At 53.2% G+C, this 13,240-nt stretch overlaps 1 protein-coding gene across 2 annotated transcripts in view; it reads right to left on the bottom strand.

Annotated features, from left to right (window-relative positions):
* Positions 1 to 12,718, bottom strand: part of Pak6 (p21 (RAC1) activated kinase 6) — a 30,612-nt gene extending 17,894 nt beyond the window's left edge. The window contains exons 1-2 of one of the 2 annotated variants that reach the window (XM_051144375.1): positions 11,851 to 12,718; positions 10,996 to 11,070 (exon numbers count right to left, since the gene is read on the bottom strand). The gene's annotated coding sequence lies outside the window, so the exon portion shown is untranslated. Of the gene's footprint in view, positions 1 to 10,995; positions 11,071 to 11,549; positions 11,799 to 11,850 lie in introns of those variants that run through there. The other variant, XM_051144376.1, reaches the window with a different exon arrangement.
* Between the last annotated feature and the right edge of the window lie 522 nt (positions 12,719 to 13,240).

The following is a 13,240-nucleotide window of genomic DNA, read 5'->3' as shown; positions in this document are numbered from 1 at the left end:
GTGGGTCGCCGAGCCAGCGTGCCGGCACCCAAGGGCCTAGGGGACCTAAGAGTCCCGCAGCAGGGCAGCCCTGAACTTCGGCGACTGGGAACCCGGGGGGGGGGGAGGGGCCGTGCGAGAAAGACCAGCCTGTCCCCTAGGGAGTAGTAGTCCCTGTTCGGGTCCCGAGGATCCCCCGCCCGCCGCGGCGCCCGGGGCACCCACCTGCCGAGCGGGAAACCGCGGAGAGCCCCGAGAGGCCCGCGGGAACCGGGCCCGCCCTCTGCGGGAGGGACCTTGGGCGCCGGCACGGCAAGGAGGGGCCGCGGCACGTCTGTGCGACGCCCGCTTCACCTGGCGAGGAGTTGGGCTGCAGGGTGTGGCTTCAGGTGAGACGCTGAGAGCGCGGGAGCTCCGGAGAGACCGCTAGGGGTGCGGGGGCTCCCGGGTCGGCCTAAGGGGTGGCTCCCTGCCTACCGCTTTCCTCCAGCAGCTCGGCCCCAGCCCCGGTGACCACGGCCTGGCAGCCGCGACCTCCCCGCGATGCCAATCCAGGACTCGGATTATCTACTGAGTGGCTGTTGTGCAATCAACTCGTTAATTTGCTCGCAGGTGTCTGCTTTGGAGCCCCGGGCCCACTCTCCAAGACCTGTGCCCACTCGTACATCTCTCAGAGTCCGATCAGGAGTCCTGAAACCGGGCACCTTAGCTTGTTTGCCGAGTCTGGACAAGTTCCTGCGCTGCGCTGAGACTGTCCTGGGGTGGCCTCTGTGCAGCCAGGAGAGGAGGATAGAAAGAGATGCCAATTTCTTTGTCACCTTGGCTTAGCCCTGAGAACTTTATGCGGCTTTAAGATGATAGGAGAGGGACTTTTTGGGGGAGAGATCGCTTCCAGCAGCTTGGCACATAGAAACAAACGATGAAGTCGCCGCAGAAGCCCTCTACCAGGTTTGGGGGAGGAGCACTGTCCACCTGTCTGTCTCCTCCCCAAACAAGGAATGGAAAGACTGTTGCCATCCTCTACTTGATCCCTAGGAGAGAACTGTACTTGCAGAGTGCTAAGAGGATTCTGGCTGAAAACCATATGACATCTGTCTGGAACCCAAAATGGCTGTCAAATGGTGAAGGGGGTGATAGGTGACTGCTGGTGTCACAGACAGGGAATATTGGACACAGTACAGGAATGTTGGGTATCTCAAACTTTAGTTTTTAATCGACATCATGTTTGCCACCTATTTTTTTTTTTTTCATTGATTCTTTAGCCCTATGGACACGGTTTCTGAATAAGGCATCTGCATTGTGGATTGGGTAGCCTGCCTACAGTTTAGTCTAGGGCTCCCACCAAGCAGCATAAAGGTGATCCATAGCAACGTGCCAGCCCCATAAAGGTCTATGCTCTGTATAACCTTACATAGACCTCCACGCCCTCAGCTGTCCTGGAGAAGGCATGGTGCCAGTCCTGTGTGCTGTGGAGCGAGGGGGCAGGGTGTAGAGGCTGCGGCAGCTGATCACAAGTTCTCCCGGCCAGCCACCCAGCACATATATACCTCTTTGCTCTTTGCTGTCTCCTCCTCTTCCTCTCTCTTTCCTAAGTGGATTCTATTTCTGCTGGACAAGCAAAACCCTGACTTCTGTGCCCAGCCAGGAAGCTGCCGAGTCCCCTGAAGTGACACACACGTGGCTTCTCCACAGATTAGTCACCCCAGCGCCTAGGCACTTGCCTGATGTTGGCTTCTAGGAAGAAGGTTGTGCCCTGTGGAAGGAAGAAGACTGCTTGTGTGTTTGAAATGAACTACAGCCCAAAACTGAAATGAGGCGTAGCATTGAATCTTGAATCAACACCTTAAATTACTTTTCACTGATCCTCAAGTACACATGTGAAGTACTGTCTTTTAATAAAATACCTTTATATGCCAAAACTATGACCCCAAACATGAATTTTGAACTGTTGAGCTACAATAAAATATGAATTTTAGAATATTATTAGAAATCGACTGGTATTGAATTTGGTTTGAATGAAGGTTTACCTATCCCAGGGTAGCTATCAGCCAAATCTCATCCTTTTCTTACAGGGAATAGGCTTTGAAAACCCTGGGTTCTCCCTCCAGCCTTGGAAGCTGAACTGGGGCCTGGAGCCTGGGGCCTCAAGAAAGGCATGGGCTTCCACGCAAGATGGGTCAAGGAGGTAATGACCCCTTTATTGATAACGTTAACCAAAGCCTTTGTCAGTAAGATTTTCTAGAGAAAAGTTCCCACGGTGAGTACAGGACTACCCTGGGGGACCTCTCAGGGCTCTGATCTGATGTTTCTACATTTCTGGATGCTTCTACGCAAAGTGGGTTGGATGATGGCCCGCAGGTCAGGATGCCTGAGATATGCAGGGTAGATTGAGAGGCTGATGCCTATTTGTGTCTCTCTTCCCCTTCTCTGCACTCCTCATCCTCTGATCCATCACCAGCACAGTCTTGCCTCAGAGGAGAGAGTGGGACCGCAGTGTGGAGAGTTCTAGCAACAGATGAAGGACTGCGTTGCCTCCAGTGTGCACACACCTCACTCTAGGTCTCTTGTCCCCATTGTGGAGGCAAGACCGTGGGACACCAGACACACACTCCCCTGAGGAGGCTCCATCCCTGGCATAGCGGAAGGAGTTTATGTCCTGCTGTCCACGCATCCACAGCATCCACACATTGGGCAGGAGAAAGCACAGGTAACGCCCGGAGAAGAAGCTCTTACAATATTGGCCAGTCAGCCAGCACAGTCTTCAAGTGCCACAAAGGTGCCACATGGGGTGGGGTGAGCACTACCCAGTTCTCTCTCAGCCAGTGGCTGTCGGGCCTGTTATAACATCGGACGGCAGCAGAAGCCAGGGCTGAGAGCCCAGGTTAGGGCCAAAGAGGAAAGATATGGATCAACTGTGGTTTAGAAATACAAACACATTATCCTTCCCGGCTCCTTTCTGTTCAGAACTTGAAAAGCTTCCTAGGAACCCGGATCTTGCTAACATCCTATCTCTGGATGCCTCTGCCATCCTAACAACACTAAGTAATCACACCTGCCAATTACTGAATGCTTCCTGTGGGCAGAGCCCCGAGCGTAGCTCTGAGAGTACACCTTTCACTTTGCGCGATAACCCTGGGTGAAAGCACTGTTATTATTACTTTGCAGGTGACGAACCTGAGGCACAGGGTGGCTAAGGCAGGACTTGTAATTCCTGCAGATGGATGGGTCCTCCCCACCCACACATACACTTACCCATGTGAGAAGGTTTTTAAGAGGCAGCAGTTTTAGAGGTGCCGAGCACCTTGAGGGCCCCTTGAATTACCCTGGTGGTTAACCCCAGCCAGCCCTCCGGGGACAGAAGGAGGCAGATCTCTGTGAGTTCGAGGACAGCCTGGTCTGCATAGTGAGTTCCAGGATAGCCAGGGTTACAAAGAGAAACTCTATCTCCGGAAAACAAAAACAAAAAAACAAAACAAAACAGCACCACCAAAGGAAACTCTCCTGCCTAGGAGGAAAGCATGCTAAAGAGAAACACGTGTGCCCTCCCCTCCCAGCCATCAGTCTATGGGGTAGTGGAACACACCAAGATCTATGACTTTCTGCTTGAATTCCTTTCTAAGGAAAGGGGCAAGCGGAAGCCCGGGTGCCAGCCAGAACTTGCCTCCCAAGGAGGGACTTCATACGGATCTGACAACCTATCTGCCCACCTAGCATGATGTTGCTGAGACCGAGGTGGGCTACTAGTGTGCAGAAACTCACCCTGGCTAGGACTAGTTACTTAAACACTTCTCCTGCACTCTACTTAAAACCAAACCTGTCAGTACTCCTAAAGATGGACTTGGGGGGTCGCTGGACCCCCTTCTTTTGTTGGCGTTATCAGTGACATAAGTGAACCTAGCTTGTTGTGGCTGACAGATCACAAGCTTTTACCCTAAAAAAGCCCATAATGTGTCATGAGTGGGGATTAGCGTCCTATACAGGAGGCCCCAGTCTCTAGCCATCTGCTGTTATTATGAAAAGACAACCATTTGTTCACCAGAAAAAGGGGCCTTCACTGAACATCAAATCTCCCAGCATCTTAACACTGGACTTCTGAGCTCCCAGAACCACAAGAGACAGTGTTGTGTATAAGGCACACAGCAGACAGCCGCCTAAGCAGTTACTGAGTGGAGAAGCCACATGCGTATGACAAAAGCTTCTCTTTACTCATTAACTCTGGTGCTCAGAAGCCCCTGAGGCCAAGGACAGTCCGAACAGCTGGCAGTGGGAAGGGACCAACTTATACCACTATGCAGGGAGGGTGAGTTAGTGCGTGGGGTATCTCCACCCTAAATCTGAATTAGAACACAAGAACCCCCATGTGTGCAAGGCAACGGTGGTTTGCATCCCCTGCCAGGAACCAAGTACTAGATCTCACTAGTCACGAGTCAACACCTTGCCTGCAGACCCTGCCTCTAGCTAGCTGCCCATCACAGGCCAGAGTGGGCTTGACACGAGTGCCTACATTCAGAGATGACTGAGGAGGGGGGCATTGACACATCTGCACACAGCAGGCAGCAGGACAGGTCCTGTGGAGACTGGGTACCTGCTCCCTGGAAACAGGCACTCTTTGGAGACTATCTGTTTCCACTCATCTCTTCTAGGATGCCCCACACGTGTCTCTTTCTGCTCTGGGATTGGTTCTGGACTACCCATCCAGGCTCTAAGAGCCTGGCAGCATGAGTTGGGGGAGCTTTCTTTGTCAGACCCTTGGGTCCTCCTGCAGGAGGAGGCAGGCAGAGTCTAGCTGTAGAAACCATGGATTCTTGCAGGACTGGAGTCCTTTGCCCTGTCTGGATGCTCAACATGACCTCAGCCTTGGTTTCTTGATGTGGATAATGGGGAAACTTTGCTCTCTTCCCTTAGGAAGATGGTGAAGTGACAAGTCTAGTACCTCCAAATAGGATGAAAGCTCCAAATAGCTGCTTGTGAGGAGACTAAAAACCGCATACTCACACACGCATGCACCCACACACGCATGTGCACGTGTATGCATGTGCACACAGTATTCACATATCTTCCCTAAAGAGCAGTCAAGCCCATGTGGTATGCCAAAGAGCAGAATCCAGGATTCTTCCAGAAGATAAACTGCCAGCTACTCAACCAATGCAACAGGCCTGTCTACTTCGCAGTCTATAAAAGAACCCAGCCCTACCTAGGGTCCAGTTGGTGTTGGGGAAAGTCCATAGGTACACATCTGATGGGACCACCCATTCGTTTGCTGATGGGACAAGGCATACTGGCCTCAGCAGAGGGAAACAGCCTCACCCACAACAGTCTCTCTCTGACTACTTTTTCTCAAATTCTAACCCTTTCTAGACTGCCCTCCAAACAAAAGCTGTCAGTGGGCGTTCAACTAGCCAGATCTTCCCAAGGGGCCTGGTAACCTGAGATGAGCCATTCAGGAACACTGGCCTCTCTGCAGACTGTGGCACCCTTCCCGGGTGTATGAACTATAAGCTGAGGCATCCTGGGAAGGCCTGGGGAAACAAAACCATCTCTGCAGTAAGGTCACTCGCTTTTAGACACATGATGAATTCATTTAATATCTTTTTGCTATGGCTGCTTTGCAGGCTCTACTATTAATGGCCGCCAAAGTTCCATCCAAATGTCTTTTGCTGGCACTTCAGCCCTCTGGCTGCTACGGTTACAGGCTGAACTAACAGCTAGAAGCCCCCCTTGAACAGAGCCCCTTCATTATCTTTATTTTACTCTGCTGAACCTGCAGCTGTTGCCCCAGGTCTGAAGCTGGGGCAGGGCTGTGACTGTGGCACCCTTGGGTCTGACTTTCAGGGATCGACAGATGGTGATTGGATAGGGGTGGGGGGGGGGAGACCTGTGCCTGGCCAGATGAGGACTAAAGTATGATGCTGGTCCTCTAAGCACTACCCCAATTCTTTGGATAGAAGACCATACTTAGGTATGGTTGCATGCAAGCCATAGGGTCTGGGCTATGTGGCCTTTAGGGAGCTCTGACCACAGGGCTGATATTTGAAGGCATGACTTGCTTCACTGCCCCTTGGCTGGTCTCTGATTGACTGTCTGTTCTCTCTGGGCATTTCCTTTTCCAGCCCTCTGGCACATACTGGGCAAAGCTCCTGTTTTCTTACTGGAACATTCCTGTGACCACTCTCAGGGTGGGTCCTGGTCACCTCGTTGCCACACCCATACCTGTGCCTCTGCTCTGCTGGTGGATTCGGGGATTGCTAGCAATGTTCTCACATGCTACATAGAGTCCTGCACGTCATCCTTTTCGGCCCTAACTGCCATGAGGCTGGCTCCATACCTCCGGGGCGGGGTGGGGGATGGGGGGCGGAGGCTAACATTTCTACTTCACCTCTCCTCTCTGGACATTGGACACACCATCTTCTCCCAGCAAGTTTTACCCTAAAGTCTTTCTACCTGTCAGATCTGCTGATGTGAGAGCATCTTCCTCCTCTTCCTGGGAACTGCCTCTGAGGTGATGGCTACACACTTATATCCCTTCCTTGTGGGGGGCTGGGGCGGGGCTAACAAGATGGCACAGCCCTAATGGGCAAAGTACTTCCTGTGTAAGTAAGCATGAGAACTGGAATCCATCCCTCTTCCCTGCTAAAACCCACATGAAAGGCCAGCTATGGTCCAGCACAGAGCGTGTCCCCAGCTCTTGGGATAAGCCCAGCCCAGATAGACCCCCCAGGGCTCACTGGCCAGGTAATCTAGCTGAAATAAGGAGCACCAGATTCAGTGAGAGGGCGGTGGGCGGAACTGGAGAGATGGCTCAGCACTTAAAGAGCTCTTTCTGCACTTCCAGAGGACCCAAGTTCAGTTCCCAGTACCCATAGCAGGTGGCTCACATCTGCATGTATGTCCAGCTCCAGAGGACTCACCACCCTCTTCTGGCCTGTGCACACATGTGGCATCCACATACATAGACAAAACTAAATTTCTTAATAATAATGATGATGATGATAAGTAATTGAAGAAGACAGTGATGTCAACTTCTGGCCTCCTGATGGAGCACACCAGCATATGATATAATGCACAGAGATACAGACAGACAGACACATATACACACTCATTGCTAGAAAGAAAAATATGTGTTGGCGAAAAGATGATCTGAGATACCCCTTCCTGGATGCTGCTCTCCCCTCTGCCCATATTCTCTCATTTCCAGAATCTCTTATCATGGCTCCTTTCTGGCCTAAGGCTTTCACAGCCTGGGATACTACCAAGACACAGGGGGCTTGAGTCAATCCACTTACAAATGAGTTAGATCTGTTTCTTGGCCAGTGGCCTAGAGCAGGAATGATGTCTGTCCTTGGGGGGAATACTAGGTTAATAAACACAGGCCAGACTGAGGCCTCCATGATGAGCAGAACGCATGGTGAGCTGACAGCACAGGCCCCTGTGAGAACAGCATGCACAGAAGAGGAGGCCTAGGGACCTGCCCAGCCTCCCACTGTCAGGCCAAACCACCTCTCTCAAAACCATCAAGCCACCAGCCATTCTTGCCTGCTGCTGGTCCAGGGAGGCAGGGCCAAGTTAGCTGGGTGACCTCAGGACCCACCTTTTCTCCCCAGGCCTGGTTTCCTCTATAAACCAGTGAGAGCCGGATTAACCATTGTCAGAGAACCTCTTTTGTCCTGAGGGTGCCACAGCATCTAAGAGGGCCAGCATGTTTGTGGATAGCCGGTCCTCCCCTGGGTGACTTGTACTCTGGCTGGACTGCTGTGGTCTAACTGGTCCCCTAGCTCCCTCTACCCCAGCACCTTCTTGTACAAGTCCACAGGATGCCTCATTTGAAGCTGAAGGAGAGAAAATGGAGCAGGAGGTGCTCCAGGTTAGGAAACCAAACCACAGAACCAGTCCTCCCAGTTTTAACTCTGCTGAGGCCATAGCTTTTGGGAGTCCCCCCCCCCCCAGTGTCACACAGGAAGCCTTGAGCAAGGTGACTGGTTTGTTGCTATTTGCCCTAGGGGACAGTAGGCTGGGCCCCTGCTACACCTGCACTGAAATTAGAGGCCAGAACAGTTGATGCATGGCTGACCTGGGGTTTCTGCCCTTATTTCTCCAAGCACTCAGGGAAGCCCTTTCCAAGCTCTGGGCAGCCCGAAGTGAGGAAGAAGGACCCAACTATGATGCGTCCTCCTTAACCAGAGGTCTGGGGCCCTAGGAATCAGACACAAGCAGAGCATCCCCAGGACAGCCCTGTCTGATTCACCAAACAGGGTGTTAGCAGAATCGGTGCCCCAGAGAAGTCCCGATTGTCCAAAAGTGCTCATCAGCATCCCTCTGCAAATACCTGGCTCTCTGTACTGCAGCAATACCATAAGGAGCTCTTATAGACATTACTGACCAGTGTGAGTGCTCATTGGCTAGGCTTGAAGTCCTGTGGCCTCTTGTCCAGAGATGGAGCCTACATGATCTCTCCCAACTTAGCAAAAGAATTGTCATGCCCTGGGTGTGCCTTTGTTTCTAGGTGAAATCAGAGCCCTGGTGGGTGAGTGGGTGGGGGTTATCTTTTCTAAATTACTAGGACAGATAACCATCTGGTAGGAAAAGTTTTTAAAAGGTTCTAGGGTTAGGCATCCCCAAGTCTTTCATCAGGGTGGTTCTGTCTGCATGCAGCGTTCCAAACTTTGTGTTTCGGATGGAGAGGACACAGTTCTTCAAGAACTATAGCCACCATTGTGAGAAAAGACATTGGGCCCAGAGGGGAGTGGTCCCGGGCATTCATTTCGCCTCTCCATCACTTGCATGGCCACAGCCCACCCCAAATCCTCAGGACCCTGAACTCTGGACCTCAGAAGGAACTGTTATCAGTAGCCTGACCTTGGATTTCTCGGCCTCTGGAACCGTGATACAAATAAAGCTCTGTTGTGTGTGAGCTATTAGGCTGTACATACTAACATTGTAGTAACACACAACAGACTGAGACACCAGAAAAGGCAAGGCCTCCTTCGTCTCATTCTCAGCTTATCCCTTCCGGGCCCCAGAGTCTAAATCATAATAGAAGTGTGTATGTTTGGCGGGGGAAACAGCTTCCCGGGTCATGTACATAGCTCATACACACAGCAAAGCCAGCCTTGCCTAAGACATCTCCATTTCCTATGCTGTGGCCCAAGCTGCTAGCTAGCCACTTCTACCAGGAAACTCACAAAAATGAACTTTTTTTTTCCAAGCCGCCTCCCTCCAAGGCTAGCTACAAAATGCCTGACAATGAGGTTTGCAGGGCCCTACTACTGCCCTTAACCACCTCGTCACCCACTGGGTCTTCAGCCACAGGTTTCCCAGGAGCCCTTTCTGCCTTCTGCAAAGGAGCCTCACTGCCTTGGAGGTACCTCTGGGCCGTGTGGGTAAGCAATATCATCTTCTGGTAGCTTGGCCTATTCCTTGACTGGCTCTGCCAGTCCTCTGTGCCAAGAATCTCCACAGGGACAGATATGGTCAGAAACCAGCCCAGAGGCTTTATTTAGCCCTCGTAAGCCCCCAGCAGCCTTCCCATATCCCAGTGGCCTGGCTTCTACCTGAGGCTTCCTCCAAGCCAGCAGCCTCCCCAGGGGACCACTGTCTGCTTGGGTACTCTCTAGCTTCTGCCACTCTGTCCCCAGCTGGCTTCTGGCTTCTGCTCAGCTCTGCAGACCTGGAGCCTCCCAAGGTTAAGAGTCACCTTCTGGGGGGAAGCAAGAAGCCCTTTCACAGCCGGGTCATTTTCCTCATTCTGGAGCCAGATGGTGAAGCCTATGTACTCTCTCTCTCCCAGAGGCTAGGGTTGGCCATCCTGAGGAATGGTACGCAGGGTATGCTGGAGCCCCACCAGCCTGCACCTTCCCTGTGCCTGGCAAATGCCAAATGCACACACTCAGTCAGTGTATGTCGTGGGGGGAGAGGTCACCAGGAAGGTTCTGCAGTTCCTATATGCCCTGCAGGGGCTCAGAGTTTCCACCCAAGTCAAACACTTTTAGAAGGGTTTGCTCTTGGTGCCAACTTCTCTGGTGCCATTGTTAGAGTTCCCAGTTTACCACCAGAAAAAAAAATGTGGATAAAACTGCCCACAGACAGGGATCCTTCTTGGCCCAAAGGCCAAACCTCAATTTTTTTTTTTTGTTTTTTTGTTTTTTTGGTTTTTTGAGACAGAATCTCTCTGTGTTAGCCTTGGCTGTCCTGGACTCACTTTGTAGACCAGGTTGGCCTCAAATTCACAGCGATCCACCTGCCTCTGTCTCCCTAGTGCTGGGATTAAAGGCATATGTCACCATACCCAGCCCAAACCTCAATCTTAACTAGGCCCCCAAGCCCACCCTGGGAACACAGTTTCCATTAGAACAAACTTAAGGAAAGACACTCCTCCCTGGACCCCGCCCCCCTACACAGACACACCGGAGAAGAAATGCAGACTTCTCTGACCTTGGCATCCCACACCAGGGGCTGGACTGCTTTAGCCTTGGTCCGCAGAGCATGAACCTAAGTTCCTGAGGCGTGACGGAGTCCACCAGCCAAGACTCCTGAGCAGAGGCTCAGAGCCTAGTGAAGACGAAGGGTAACACTAGCGTGCCCCCACGTAGGCTCCCCAGCTCTGGCCTCATGCTGACTTTCAGAGCCAGGTTAAGTTCAGGGAAAGGGCATTCATAAGGGGCAGGAAGCCAGTAGGCAGAGGACGCACCATAAATATTTGTGGAATGACTACATGAGGGGCAGGTGAGAGGGCTTCTTGGAAGGAGTCTTGGTGACCCTGGCTTGGCCTGGCTTGGCCTGGCAGGAGCAGGAAGCAAACGGCAGGGATTGCAGAAACAAGCCCAGAGGTCCAAGCAGGTTTCCACAGAGCTGTTACCTGAAGGGGGGGGGGGGGGTGGCAGGCTGCTAAGCAGGCCCTCACAGCTTATTTGTGAACATGGAGTTAGCTTCTTTGGCCTTTGTGAGGAGGGACCTCAATGTATGGACACCCTGTCCCCAGCTCAAGAATCAAGAGCTGCTGCCACAGTCTCGAGACCTTACCTTGGCACTCCTTCCGGCCTCACCCTCTCCCACTGCAGGCTGGTGCTTGTCTGAAGCTCAGGAAGCTGCTTCTACCTTCAGGCAAAAAGAAAAAAGAAAGAAAGAAAAAACCTCAGTCATTTTTCCCTTTCAGCCTCTTTTCTCTGGAAGGTCCCTCATTGGTGTCATCTTGTCACTGTGGGCATAACCTGCCTGCCGGCAGCGGCAGCTTACTCACCAGTGTGCCTGAAAGCCTGCCGGTGGTGTCAGGGAGGCAGGGGGCCTACACCCCTCTGCCTGACATACATTGGGTATGCCTGGAAGGGGATTTCAGGGTGACTCCCCGCCCCACAGCCGAGTCCCCAGACTGTAGCCTACCCACTGAATGGGTCTATGAGTTCAGCAGGGGACACACATAGGTGCTGAGCAGCTATGCATGGGCGAGTGACAAGATCATGGTAGGAAGGTGTTCCCTGAGTACCCAGGGCTGTCCGGAAGCAGAACAACAGACCTGCAGCCCCACACCTTATGAGTTGAGCTCCTACACTTGGCCAGGTCTCAGGACCACTTCCTACCTTGGCATCTGGCCATATCTCTGTCCCGTGGACCCAGCAAGGGCTTGGGCCTGCCTGAGCAGGCCAGCTGTTCTTCAGCCTGCTCAGGCCATGTGTTAGGTTTCCCTTCTCCCTAGCATGCATTCAGGACCAAGCCCTCCCAGCGTGAGTCAGGATCAACTGCTGTCAAGTCCTCCTCCCCAGCTCTCTGCTGACCAGCAGCTGGCCTCAGATCTGGACTGGGAGCACACACTGTGACACACCCTCATCCTCTCACACACACACGCACACGTGGGTCCACACCCAGTACAGAGCCACGTACCTGCACAGGCCTGCCTATGCCAATCCAGCCTTGCTCTCCAAATACCAATGACCCCGGAAGCCACACGGTTTACAGAAAGATCCCCTTGAGAGGTGAGCTCAAAGCCAGCCCAGAAGGACTCCAGTCGGTGTGGACCAGACTCCCCTCTCTCCCAGCACCTCCAGAGGACACGCCGTCAGGCAGCCAGATCACCATGTCTGCTATTGTACTCTGCCAGCTGCGGTCTCTCCCTGGGCACCTCTGGCTTCCTCCGTGCCTTCCATGTCCTTAGAGGGTAGTGGCAGCTTCCCAGCGAGTTCCATCTTCCTCCAAGCCGAGGTAGGGAGGGGAGAGTTAGAAGGGGCGGGCCTCAGGTACACCTCCAAGTTTTCAGCTCCCCAAATAATCAGATGCAAAAAGGGAAGGAAGAAAAGCCTGGGCGGGTGGGTGACTCAGTGGCTGTGGGCCGGCTTAGTCACCTGGATGGCTGCTTGCTGCTCCGGGCACGTCAGGAACCGAGCAGTGCCCTCCCCCCACCTGCTGTGGTCCGCCGCTGCTGTCAGGAGGAGCTGGCGTTGGAGCCCCCTACGTGTCCAGGCTGCGGAGCAAGCGGCAGCCGCTCCCGCCTTTCTCTGGCCAATCGATTAGGGCCCGGCAGCCCCGGCCGCTGTGCACCCCTCCTCCACCGTGCACCCCAGCTCACTTAGGGATTTCTCCATTAGATCCTCAGGCAGCGACCTGCTCCTTTAGGGCGCGAGCAGCTCCAACGTTGCCTGGCAATTTTGATATCGTCGGGGGTTGCCATGGGGAGGAGGGTGATGTCATTGACACAAAAAACCCACTGAATTTACAAATCAGCTGGGGCTGGAGCTATTTATAAAAACACGTTTCTCACTGCTTTCCTTTGGTGAGGGGAAGGGCGAGGAAGGACTGAGGGGTGGGGCGCAAGGAGCCTACTGTAGTTCACCTCGCCGTTGTTCCCCAGAAGCCAGACCTTTTTGGCTCACTGCCAAGTCTAAGCCCCCCCCCCCCATTTGCAGCTTTGAGTCTCAGCCCTGGCAAGCGTGGCCACAGCTGGGCTGCACACCCCTTACTAGTGCTCATCTGATTTTGCCCTAAAGGGCAAAAGGGTGAAGATGGAAGGTGGGGTACTCAGCCCTGTGGGGACCAGCCTTCCGTTGCCCCCTCCCATGACTAGAAACAGCTGCATTGGCTGGGAGACTTGGGTTCTCAGGATGCCCACCTGCCGCTTCCCTGGCGAGCATTTGGTTAGCCTGGCCACTCCCTCCCAGCCTTGAGCCTCCCGCTTGCTTCACTGGCTTTTTTTCCTATGTCCATCTGGGAAGTGCCCAAGTTCCAGTGTCAGCCTTTTCTCGGTTCTCATCCATCTTTCCATGGAAACGCCTCCTCT

The sequence above is a fragment of the Acomys russatus genome, chromosome 4 (assembly GCF_903995435.1).
Source record: "Acomys russatus chromosome 4, mAcoRus1.1, whole genome shotgun sequence".
Taxonomy (NCBI): domain Eukaryota; kingdom Metazoa; phylum Chordata; class Mammalia; order Rodentia; family Muridae; genus Acomys; species Acomys russatus.
This window is presented reverse-complemented; position numbering and strand designations above follow the sequence as displayed.